At 32.4% G+C, this 11,555-nt stretch overlaps 1 protein-coding gene across 9 annotated transcripts in view; it reads right to left on the minus strand.

Moving 5' to 3' along the window:
- The window catches only part of PLCB4 (phospholipase C beta 4), a 461,856-nt gene that overhangs the window by 448,130 nt on the left and 2,171 nt on the right, over nt 1-11,555 (minus strand). The window contains exon 3 of one of the 9 annotated variants that reach the window (XM_074287877.1): nt 7,934-8,040. The exons of the other annotated variants lie outside the window; for them this stretch is intronic. The gene's annotated coding sequence lies outside the window, so the exon portion shown is untranslated. The remainder of the gene's footprint in view (nt 1-7,933; nt 8,041-11,555) is intronic. 9 annotated transcript variants of the gene reach the window in all.

Here is an 11,555-nt window from a genome sequence, read left to right on the forward strand (position 1 = left end):
AACACACACACATATACATGTGCATCCAAGAATCCCTCAGATATGGTAAATTTATAAGAAAGGCCTCAAAGAAAAATGCCAGGCTCTGTTTTGTTGTCTCTGGCTTTTTATATTCCATCCTAGTTTTCCTAGAGAAAATCACCTAAAGAAAGTCTAGGTTTGGCTCATGTCTAGAGTTTCCAAAAAGGAAGTAAAAAGATGCTCAAAGTAGAAAGTAGAAAAATTCAAGGAGAGTATTCTTCTCTTAACCCAAGTAATTTAATTCTAGAAGTCCTTGATTGAATTAATCAGAAATATACCCCAGATATAAATTAAGTCCTTAATCAACTTGAGAGGATAATAGTGATTTGACCACTGAATGAAGGTAGAAAATATCTTATGACTTTCTGAAGACAAATCCTTGGAAACATACAAAATGGCAGTCAATGCAGGGATATATCAGATAGTCAAACAAGGAACAAATATAGTACTGGAGGAATTATACTCACTTTCTCTGTCTGTTCCCCCCCTTCTTTCTCTCTCTTCCTCTCTCTTCCTTCTCCATCTCTCCCTCCCAAGGGGATCAGAGAATCTAAATCTGTAGGATTTAATGTATCTATTCAAATGAATAGTCATCTGAGAAAAGGTAGTTTCAGAGAGCATAAGTCCTTGTGATAGAAAGAAGTGTCAGCTGTGGACTCTGTAAAGGCCAGTCCTCAAAAATCAAAAGAAAACTACACTTAAGAAAAGCTTTATGACAGTTCTGCAAAGGGAGAAAAGGGTTAGGAGTATTAACTTGCTCCTTTGCCACATGAGTTATCCACACATGATCAATCATTACTTCTGTAATTTTGTACATGTACCAAGACTCCCCATAGATACTGGTCCCAGAGTGGATGTTACAAAGGATATACTTAAGAGAGAAAAGATTCAGAAACATTCACTCTCAGGGACTTAAAACATTAAGCTATAATTGTATTTGTACTCTCCTAAGAGATTAATATTAAAAACATTAAAACATAAAATATATTTGTGAAGCCAAATATTCATAACTGTTTCACCTTCACCTCAGTTTCCACTGTATCCAAACAACTCCAAACAAATCCACTTAGAAGCCAGTATATGAATTAAACTCATGCTCCTGTTGGTGGTCAGCTTCTCTAAGAAGGGAGAATATATCTCTTCATGTCAGTCAGACCTGAGAAAGATACTCAGGAACTTCTGACCTCTTTAAATCACTAAATTGCCTCCAAGCTTTAAAACATTAATTTCAAGATACTTTTTCAGATATTTATGCTTAGGAAAAGGAAAGCAAAAAGAAGAGATGAACAGTGGCCTAATGTGCAGGGTCACACTCAATTAGGCAATACATGTCACCTTCATCCACACATAAACAGTTCTCATATCTATGAGGAGAGATAATTTCACTACTTCATAAGAAATCCAAGCAAGAGCCTCCACAGAGTCTTGACCAAGTTGACAAATAAAAACAAAGAGAAAGACTGAGAAAAAAAGAATACTGAGACAAAGAGAGAGATACTGAAAGAACACCAAATGGTGGAGTTATTTCTTTCAATGTTCATTAAATGGGTCACTCTTTCTGGCTCAGTGTCTAATCACCTTTGAAGCAGCCCCTTCTCAATGCTTTTCTCAGAGGTACCAAAGAATGGTTGCATTACCCCAAAGTGATCCCACATTCTATTTTAAGTGTCCAAGAGAATTCAGCTCAGCAATATAGGATGCTCTCTCGACAGAGAAGATTAAGGAAAAGAGATTCTGATTACCGCCATTACACTAAAATTAACTATTTATTATATTAATTAATTAATATAAATAATGTCTTGTGGAGGAAATAGCAATGAATTTGAAAGAGTTAGATTAAATTCAAAGTTCAGTTGTTTAATAGTAGTGTGATTGTGAATAAGTCACTAAATCTATCAGCTTCAGTTTATTGGATAACATGAATTGTTAGATCTTAAGTCAAGGTATCTATGTTGGAATATTTGGAAATAAATGTGACTTGGAAATAAATCATTTAAACTGTCTGGGCTTTGGTTTGCTCAGCTTTAAAATGAGGGAATTGGAATGAATGGCTTCTATAATCTCTTTTAGTTATATGTCTATATTACCCATAAATCCCCTTCCCACTCAGTTGATTCTATTTTGTTGGACACAGCAATGGGCATCTTATAACTAAAGAATATCTACTTATAGACACTGAATATAGTATCATTTTCATATGTCATTTCTGAATTAGGTGTCAATTATTTGACAAAGGTAGCAATGTGTGACTTTTCAGCAGCTTAACAGACTATGGAGTTATCTTTTTAAAAGTCTTTAAGTCTCTGGTAAAGGGGCTTTTTTCTACTTATATGAATTTTGTAAAACATACAATTTGCATATTTTGGAAGAGGCACAGCCACTATATTCAGCATTTACCATTTGAACAGTGAGGTGTAAAAGAAAGAGCACAATATTAGAACCAGAGAAATTGAATTGTCCTGAGTCTGTCACTGTGCAACTGTATAGAATAGGGAAAGATGTTATGTACTAGATATTTTATTTCCTTGGTACAGAGAACTTCCAGGTAAGGAAATCCTTATGCTATCAATGCAACATCACCTTTGTATTTTACAGTCATGAAGAGTTGCCTAAAGGAGTGGTATCCAACTCAAACTGAAAAGGGTACCATTAAATTGCATATAGAAATCCCTAAGGGCCTTTTTGTCAAGAAAACCACATATTAACATTATCTACATTCTGCTGTATTTTCCTTTATTCTGATAAATATTTCCCACTTACAATTTTATCTGGTGGGGCTGTCCCAGAGAGTGTTGGGGTACAATGCTTTAGATTATGTTTTAACATCTCTGCCTTCTAACACAGCTAGTATGCATCAGAGATCTTCTTACCTCTGATGTGGGCTCTTTCTTCACAACCTCTAATACAACTTTAAATAAATAACTCTATCTCTCTGGGTCTCAGTTTCTTTACATGTAAAATTAAGAAAATAAATAAGGTGCTTTCTTTTCTAATCCCTAAAATCGGCATAGAGCCTCTTTTTTTTCTTGACTATAGACAAAATGACTATAATTGTCACAATTCTGACACCACTCTCATGGGTCAGTTATCTTACATATTAATAATAATAACATTCATTATTAAGCCATTGAAGTACATTGCCAAAATATTTGCAGCCATAAAATTTTGCAAATTTAGAAGATAAAAATTCCTTTTTTGTAGATTAAAGAGGTGTGCCATGAGACTTTAGCTAGTGAAACTGAATATACAGTTCCAAAGGAGTTGAGTCCTAGGAGGTAGTATTTTATTTTGTTTTATACAGTATACAACAAAGCTCACAATCTTCTCATTGAAGAATGAAAGAACAAGAAAATATTATTTACATGTTATCTCCCCTAAAATAACATTAGCTCATTTACAGTAGGGATTATTATTATATTTTTGTTTTTCTTTGTATTCCCAGCACTTAATATTACAGAATCAGGAACATACATTTTAAATCATCATCATAGATAATGGAATCTTGAGCTGCATAAAAGAAAGCATAGTTTTAAGAAATAAGGACTTCCCTTATTGATGACTAAGAATTCCAGTAATCTCAATCTCTGATCAAACAACACCTAAAGTATTCTGTTCAGTCCGGGGTGCCTTAATTTAACAGTACCATTGCTAAGATGAAAAGGATTCTGAGAAAGACAACCATGATTGCCATGCAAAAGAAGGATTAGACATATTTTCTTGGGTTCCAAAAGCCAGATCCAGAAGTATTGGGTAGAAAGTGTAGAGAGTCAGATTTTGTTTTGATGTCAGGAAAATTTCTTAACAATTAGAGCTATGCTATGTATCTCACAGTGAAATCATCAGCTTCAGAAAGGAGTTCCTTTCCAATAAAAATCTGGAAATATTATACTATAGGTCTCCAGCAACTCTAAACTTTTGTGACTCAGTGAATTCAGTTTTGTCATTAACTTGTACAAAAGCATCAAATCTTTCCTCTATATAGAGGTACCTGTGTTTTATAGAAGCTATCATTACCAAATAAATAATATCGCCATTGGTTACAAACTTAAATGTAAAGCAGTATAAGTATATAAATAATCCACTTATCCACAGTAAGATTTATTTGTTCTTATATTTCATCATATTTCTGTTAATTCCAGAGAGAATCCATGATTTTGTTCATTTACTAATATCAAATAGGAAGAAAATATAAAATCCCCCAGTGATTCTTAAGTATTTTAATTACACTGTCTAAATGACCTTTCAGGGGGAATTCAACCTAAAAAAAGAAAAAAAAAAAAAAAAAAAAGAACCAATCAAGGGTAAGGTATGCAAATAATAAAAAGTCAATTTGAAAAGTCCCAAATTTTCTGTAACTATTCTATGTCAGGGGTGACATTTTCTAGTATCTATTTTCCCTGCCCTACATTGAATGCTCAATAGATTTAGAAAAATTTAGAATAACTGAAATTTATTTTTTGTTATTATGACCAGAAATGAATTGAACAGAATTTTTTAAATTGCAGAATCTCTTCACTAATAACAAACTGAGCATCTTTTTGATGGCTGAATGTTCATTTTTAGGCTGTTCTCTATTATCATTTGGCTCATTACTGTAATGTCTCCAATTGAAAATATAATAGTCGATGTCCATGGATAGGATTTGGACACTATGAACACACCTAGAGCCTCCTTTTAAAAAATCCAATGGTCTTTTCTTACTCCTTATTTTTCTAGACCTCTTAGCAGGATTTCATACTATTAATTAATCCATTCTCTTTTTAAAAAAATCTCTTCTCCCTGGTTTTTCATGAAATTGTTCATTCACAGTTATGTCCCTACCTTCCTAACAGATCATCATTTCCTTCACTGGGTCAATCATACCTTACCCCACACATATTATATATGTGACTCAGGACCCTAAGCTTTCTTTTCTTCTTTCCCTACACTTCCTCTTTTGGTCATCTCATCAGCACTCACTCAATAAGGGAATGAGATAGCCAAATGAAGTGAGCTAGAAGGAGAAGAGAACAGAGCCTAAGTCATAATTCTGTGAGATATCTTGCAGGTTCTAGATGAGAATTCATCAAAAGAAACTGAAAAATAGCAGTTAGATAGATAGAAGAACCACAAAAATCTAGAAAAAGGAAAGTATTAAGAAGGGAAAGGTGATCAGCAATGTCAAAGGCTGCAGACATGTCAAGGAGAGTGAAGACTAAGAAAAGTCCATTGAATCTGGCCATTAAAAATCATTGGTAACTTTAAAAAGAGCAATTTCAATGGAATGATAAAGTCAGAAGCTGAATCACTAAGAAAAAGTGGAAGCACTTTTTGTATGTGGCCTTTTTAAGGTGTTTAGCTACAACTAATTACAATGCAGGATAGGAATGATGAGGTCTCATTTTAGGCTTAGAGAATGAGCCAGCAGTTAAGATTGAAAATATTGTGATTGAGTAGGGATGATAGAGGGGGCAATCTGCTGGAAAAGATGGAATGGAATGAAATCACCTAAATAAGTAGAGGTATTAGGCTTAGTAAAGAATACGGCCATTTCATCATCTGGAACAAATGTGAAAGAGAAGACAGGGATAGAGGGACATGAAATGGGGAAGAGGAGAGAAGTGGACATGCAGCAAATAGCCTAAATGACAAAATGAATAATATGAGATATGATATAATAACAATATAACATTCTACAGTTGTGCTCCTAAGCCAAGTTCACTAGGCTGCAATTTGAAGGCTTCATTTTTTTTACACTTTCTCACAATTAGGCCATCAATACTGCTCAAATCCCATGGTAAACCTGTTTTTCACAGTCATTCAAAGCTACTATCAATGGCTCAGCATCACATCTACCATTATACTCAGTATCTGAGGATATAGTTCATTTGACTCTCATGGTTTGAACTCATTAAGTATAGGATAGCTAGGTATTCTCTTAATATCTTTGTATTTATTTTAAGCACCAATTCTTCATTAGCAAATTCTGTTCTTTCTTTTCCATTCCAAACATCATTGTCAAGAAAATAGAAATGAAATAAAAATTAAATAGTAATATCTTCTCTGTCATCAGATATCATAACCTTTCCCCCACAAACCAAATGCTTATTTAATCTTCATCTTTTCCCCATGAGCACTTATTAAAACCTCTCTTCTTTCAACTTCCTCCTAAATAAGTGGCACCTCAGTCAAGAACTCTTTTCTGATCCTTTCACTCATAAGTGGTCTTCCAACTTCCCATAACACTTTATTTTTATTTTTTCTTTGCAGTTATATATTATACCATGTGAACATATGCTATATAATCTTCTTGATATGTTTCTCCTCATCATTTATTACAATTTTTATAATTAGATGCTTAATGTTTGCTTAATTGAATTTTCCACTCTTCTGTATATAAAATATCTTAGAATAGAGATGGCATAATGGTCAAAATTCAAGATTTAGACAAGCCTATTTCTCTAATCACAATTTCTATTTCACTGCCAGATCCATAGGTTAATAACCCGAATATTTAAGAATATTAATAACCAGAATATTTAAGGAATGTAGGAAACTAGTCTGTCATAACTTAATGCTGTGGTCTTCAAACATTTCACCAGAGAAACTACAAGGGTGAAACAAAAGGCCTATGAATAACAAACTCAACCTGCTCCCACTTTCTCCCAGCAAAAAAAATATAATAAAAGTTATGTAATATTTTCTTAGTGTTGATAAATAATAATATATCATAACTATAGTCTTATATTGTTCAAATTTTTGCTTTTGATTGCTGAAATGAGTCCACAGTGGAAAAATATATGTGGAAGGAAGAGGGAAAACATGTTTCATGTGATATTACTTTGGACTCTCAAGGAATTTTGTAAATGACCTGAAAATAATTTGGAAAACCACAACATTGAAAACTGCTAAATTATGAACCTTACTATCCTTTAAGTGCTAATATAATCTGAAAAAGTAAAAAATATCTTATTAACATGGAAAAAGTAACATCCTGGGGAGTGTAAATTACATTATAGGATTTTAAAACCTTTAAGAATTGAGCTAACAATACCCTACCCCACCCCCAGCTCAAATATTAATTATCAAAAATAGTTGGCTATTTTAAAGGACTATTTGGTATTTTTCTGATAGTACATAATTAAGATCTAAAATTCTATACTTTCACAGGAGAAGTAGACTATTACTTTTTGTTTAATCTGCCCAGAAATCACAGGAATTCACTCCATTTACTTTGTGAAATAGAGCAACCCTGACTGCCATCATAGTATATTATATGATGGGTAGAGGGAACCCAGGATATAGGGAAATGATTCACAATGTCAACTTGTGAGTCCATCAAAGGATATCTTTCTGTTTGAACATGACCAATTCTTTCATCAAATTTCTTTCAATTTATTTTTCTCTATTTACAATGAAAATTCAGGTATATATCATTTCAGTTAAGGACCAAAAAATATTATAATTGTCCAGGTGAAAAAAATGTATTAAAAAAATATATATATATATATATATATATATATATATATATATATATATATTTTGGCTCAGTGAGGGAATATTTGAGCTCAAGGGCAATTCAGTAAAAGGAATATGTAATTACCTGGTATTGAGCACACTGGAGAAAAAAATGGGGATCTGGGGAACAGGAGGGAGGGATGAAAGAAAGCTGCAGAGAAAAAGCATTCAGAGAGGATCTGATGATATTATTTTGATATCTCATTGGATGAGAGATTCTCAAAAAACCTTGTATTAAGTAGGTGGAAGAGACATTTCAAATAAACCTACCCAAGATTTATTTCCCTTTAAACATTTTTTTGTCTTGTAAAGAGAGGAAAGACAAGTACTTGAAAAATTCCCCAAAAAGTCAGCCTTTTAATCTAGTTCTTCTTTAAACTAGGTAGTTGAGTGGCTCAGTGGAAATAGTGCAAACCTGGAAGTAAGAAGTTTCATCTTTGTGAGTTCAAATCTGATCTCAGATACTTAATTAGCTGTCTGACCCTGGACAGATCATTTGACGATTTTGGCCTGTTTCCTCATCTGTAAAATGAATTGGAGAAGAGATGGCAAATCAATCCAGTATTTTTCCTAAGAAAATCCCAAAGTGAGTCACAAAGAGTCAAAAATGACTAAACATCTACAACAAAAATCTTTGGATATTTGACTTTGCAGCATTGACTGAAATGTTAGATTAAAATGATTTTCATAATTTGTGTAAACTACATTATGTTTTAGCATAGGAAAGGCTTCCAAAATCTTGAAATTATAGTCAATTTTTCAAAATTATTTCTTCTAAGTGTAGGATGAGTCATAAAAAAGTCATTTCAATTTGTAAATCCCATACTTAATTCTTACAATGGCAATACAAACCTTTCTGTAACTCACAGGGGAAACCATCACCCATGATGCCCATTGAATTATTCTGGCTTCATATTCAATATTTCTTTCTACCAAACTACTGAATTTCAGCTTTAAGACCTGAGAAATCATTCTTTCATCCTCAGACAAAACTGGGTAAAGGGCTCTTAATAGTAGTTAAGCTATGCACTTGTGTTTTAAAAGGTAGATATTGTCTCATAGGGTTGCCTATTAAATGGATAAAAATATCGAGGCAAGTAAGAAACGAGTATGATTTTATTGTACTGGTTAAGTTTTACAGCTTTATCATGTACTAGTAAATAAAGACTATATTCACAACATGGTCAATATTTGTTCACTAACAGCAAAAACTACAGGAAGGTCACTTTGCCAATTGGCATGGATTAAGAATTCCCCAATTCTCCCATTTAAAAAAAAAAAACATCAAGAGGATAAATTAACACTTTTTTCCCCTCTAAATCAAAATAACTTCAGTTACAACTTCAGTCTGAATACATCCATTTGCCATCATTGTAAGCTTATCTATGAGCTCTGACCTTATTATGCCCACCAGCTTCAGGATCCACTGTGGTTTTCAATTGTTTGTTGAAAATAGGACTTAGTCTTTATTGCCAATTACCGCTAACTTTTTCTTATCTTCAATAGTGGCAGCAATTGAAAATCATTTTGATCTTTGTATAACTAACTGTATGCTTCAAAAATATGTTCACAATAAAGGCAAAGGTTGAAAATATTCAGGAAGATTTAACCTTTTTCTGTGGTTATGATATTTATCTACTTAAAAACAATATGATAGTTTTCACTTTTAGCATGCACACATATTATGCACAAATAACACTGTTCAAAAAGTCTTAGTCCAGTTATATTTAATGCTTAGTGCTATATCCACACATTCACAGAAGCTGTTAACTTCTTTAAGTTTAGTTGAGATAGCAGCAAATTAATTCAAATTACTAAAAAATCTTTAAATATTTTATATATTCTAAAATGTGACATTCTATCACAGAGAAAAATCGCAACCTCAAATAAAAACTAATAAATCAAGCCTGTTAAATACTTATCCTAGGATACTGCTTTTTAGAAAAGAATTGCAAGCTATATTTAAGTCACCTAAAAATTAAATTCAAATGTTTAGGAAAAAAGCATGAAATTTTAAGGGAACAATGATACATCATTTCAATTCCTCATAGATAATATCCCAAGATGGATTTAACAGCTTTCTAGCAGAACTCCATGTTCATTGGTAATGCTGAATATTACTGACATGTGCTGCAAAATCATCAGTATGCATTAATTTTTTAAAAACTGGACATGTTCATGGAAAGGGTGAAATAACAGACTAATAAGTACTATCTCAATTTGGAAAAAGGCTAAGAAATAATTTTTCAAATCTGGAAATTCTCCTTTGAAAGACTGTTATTAAGTTTTATTCACTCTTACTTTCTTGAAATATTTCTTTCTCTCATTCATAATATATCCAATAATACTACATAAAAGATTTCAGGTGATATATGAGGTTAAATGCACCCACACTTTCAGGCACACAATGGCAAAAACATAGGAAACTACTGTGAGTTCTTTCATGTGGGTGTGCGTTTCTAAAATAAAAAGTATTATCACTCCAACAGATGTAAGTCTGCTAAATGATCAAGTCAACTTGAAATTCTGTTTTGACAGTTCCACCAGAGCTCTTGAGAAATACAAAAAATGTTTAGTGATATGAATGAAGATGAAGCAAAACTGATGTGGGAAGGACAATAAAGTTTGTAAAGATTTTCTTCTGGATATGTATTTTCTAGTATCTAAGGGCATACCAGGTTACCCATGGATTGTGGTCAGTTTTTCCATCATAGTGTAGGATTCAAGTTTAATTCATTAATAAATAATCACTCAAAGAACTATTTCATTTTTAAAGTAAATTTTCATATAGTGTGACTGTCTTATTGGGGGTGAAAAAGTTTGTTTTAAATACAAAAGTCTTTTGAATTTTTGCAATTCAATGAGGTGAAGCCAAATGACATATACATTATATATGTGTATATGATATATATGTATTTATAGTTTCATACATATGTATGTATATTGCTTCATATATATTTGTAAATATCTGAAATTTTAATCCTATTGTATAAAAAATCTGGCACTATAATTTATCTGAATGCTGTAAACCACATGTTGTTACATAGAGACTTTATTTTCTTTTATAGCAGATAATAAATCATAACGAAGATCAAAGAATAGAAAATATTGTACTCAATGGACAAAATACACTTGTCAATTTGGCCAAATCATAGCATTCAGAAATAAAGTTACAATTCCATATAGCTCTTTATGCAGTATTTTTCCCATCTCTGAAAGCACAGTTTCCCCCCCAGAATTTCTTTAACCCCATTTTTTTATACTGAGATAATATAATTATTTACTTATTTTCTCCAATTTTTTGAAACTAATTCAATTTTGTTTCCAGATGTAAGACAGACCACAAATGATGGTCAAATACAATTAAGAAACAGGTGTCTCTAGGATACACATATCTAACTGGAACACCACATCATATATTCTGCTTGAGAAGTGGCAACTACAAATGCTTTCAAAAATATTACACAGCTGTGTTAGGAAAAAAAGCTGGATATAAATCAGGCATACCTTTGGGCATGATATTTCTTTTTCAAAATAATAAAATGTCACATTTACATTTCACAATACAATATCATAACACTAGTATATTCTTTACTAATCCCAACAAAGTTACATTGAAAAAAAAACACCACATTGATACAATAGAAATTGAAGTATTGCACAAGTTACATTATTAATAAAAATAATAAAATTTTAATTCTTTAAAACAGCAATTTCCAGGCTCTTTTCAATTGCTACAAGGTACAATTTACGGTCCAAAACTGTGATTACCCCACATTTGCCTAGTTTTATTTTTTATTATGAACACAGTCAAGGTTATTTTAATTGGAAATGGTCAGTCCTTCCTTCCTTTAAGCTTCCACAAAAGAGATACATGGATGTCGATTTTACATGCGTTGAAGAAGGCCAACTATTTTCAACAAAAATAGCCAGATAAACGCCAAGCCCAAGCTATTTCCAGATCATAAAATGGTAAACGTCTGGACTGAGTCTGCGGAAACAAAGTAGGCGAAAACTAAAGAGGAAGGGGGTGGGGA

The sequence above is a fragment of the Sminthopsis crassicaudata genome, chromosome 2, assembly GCF_048593235.1.
Source record: "Sminthopsis crassicaudata isolate SCR6 chromosome 2, ASM4859323v1, whole genome shotgun sequence".
NCBI lineage: Eukaryota > Metazoa > Chordata > Mammalia > Dasyuromorphia > Dasyuridae > Sminthopsis > Sminthopsis crassicaudata.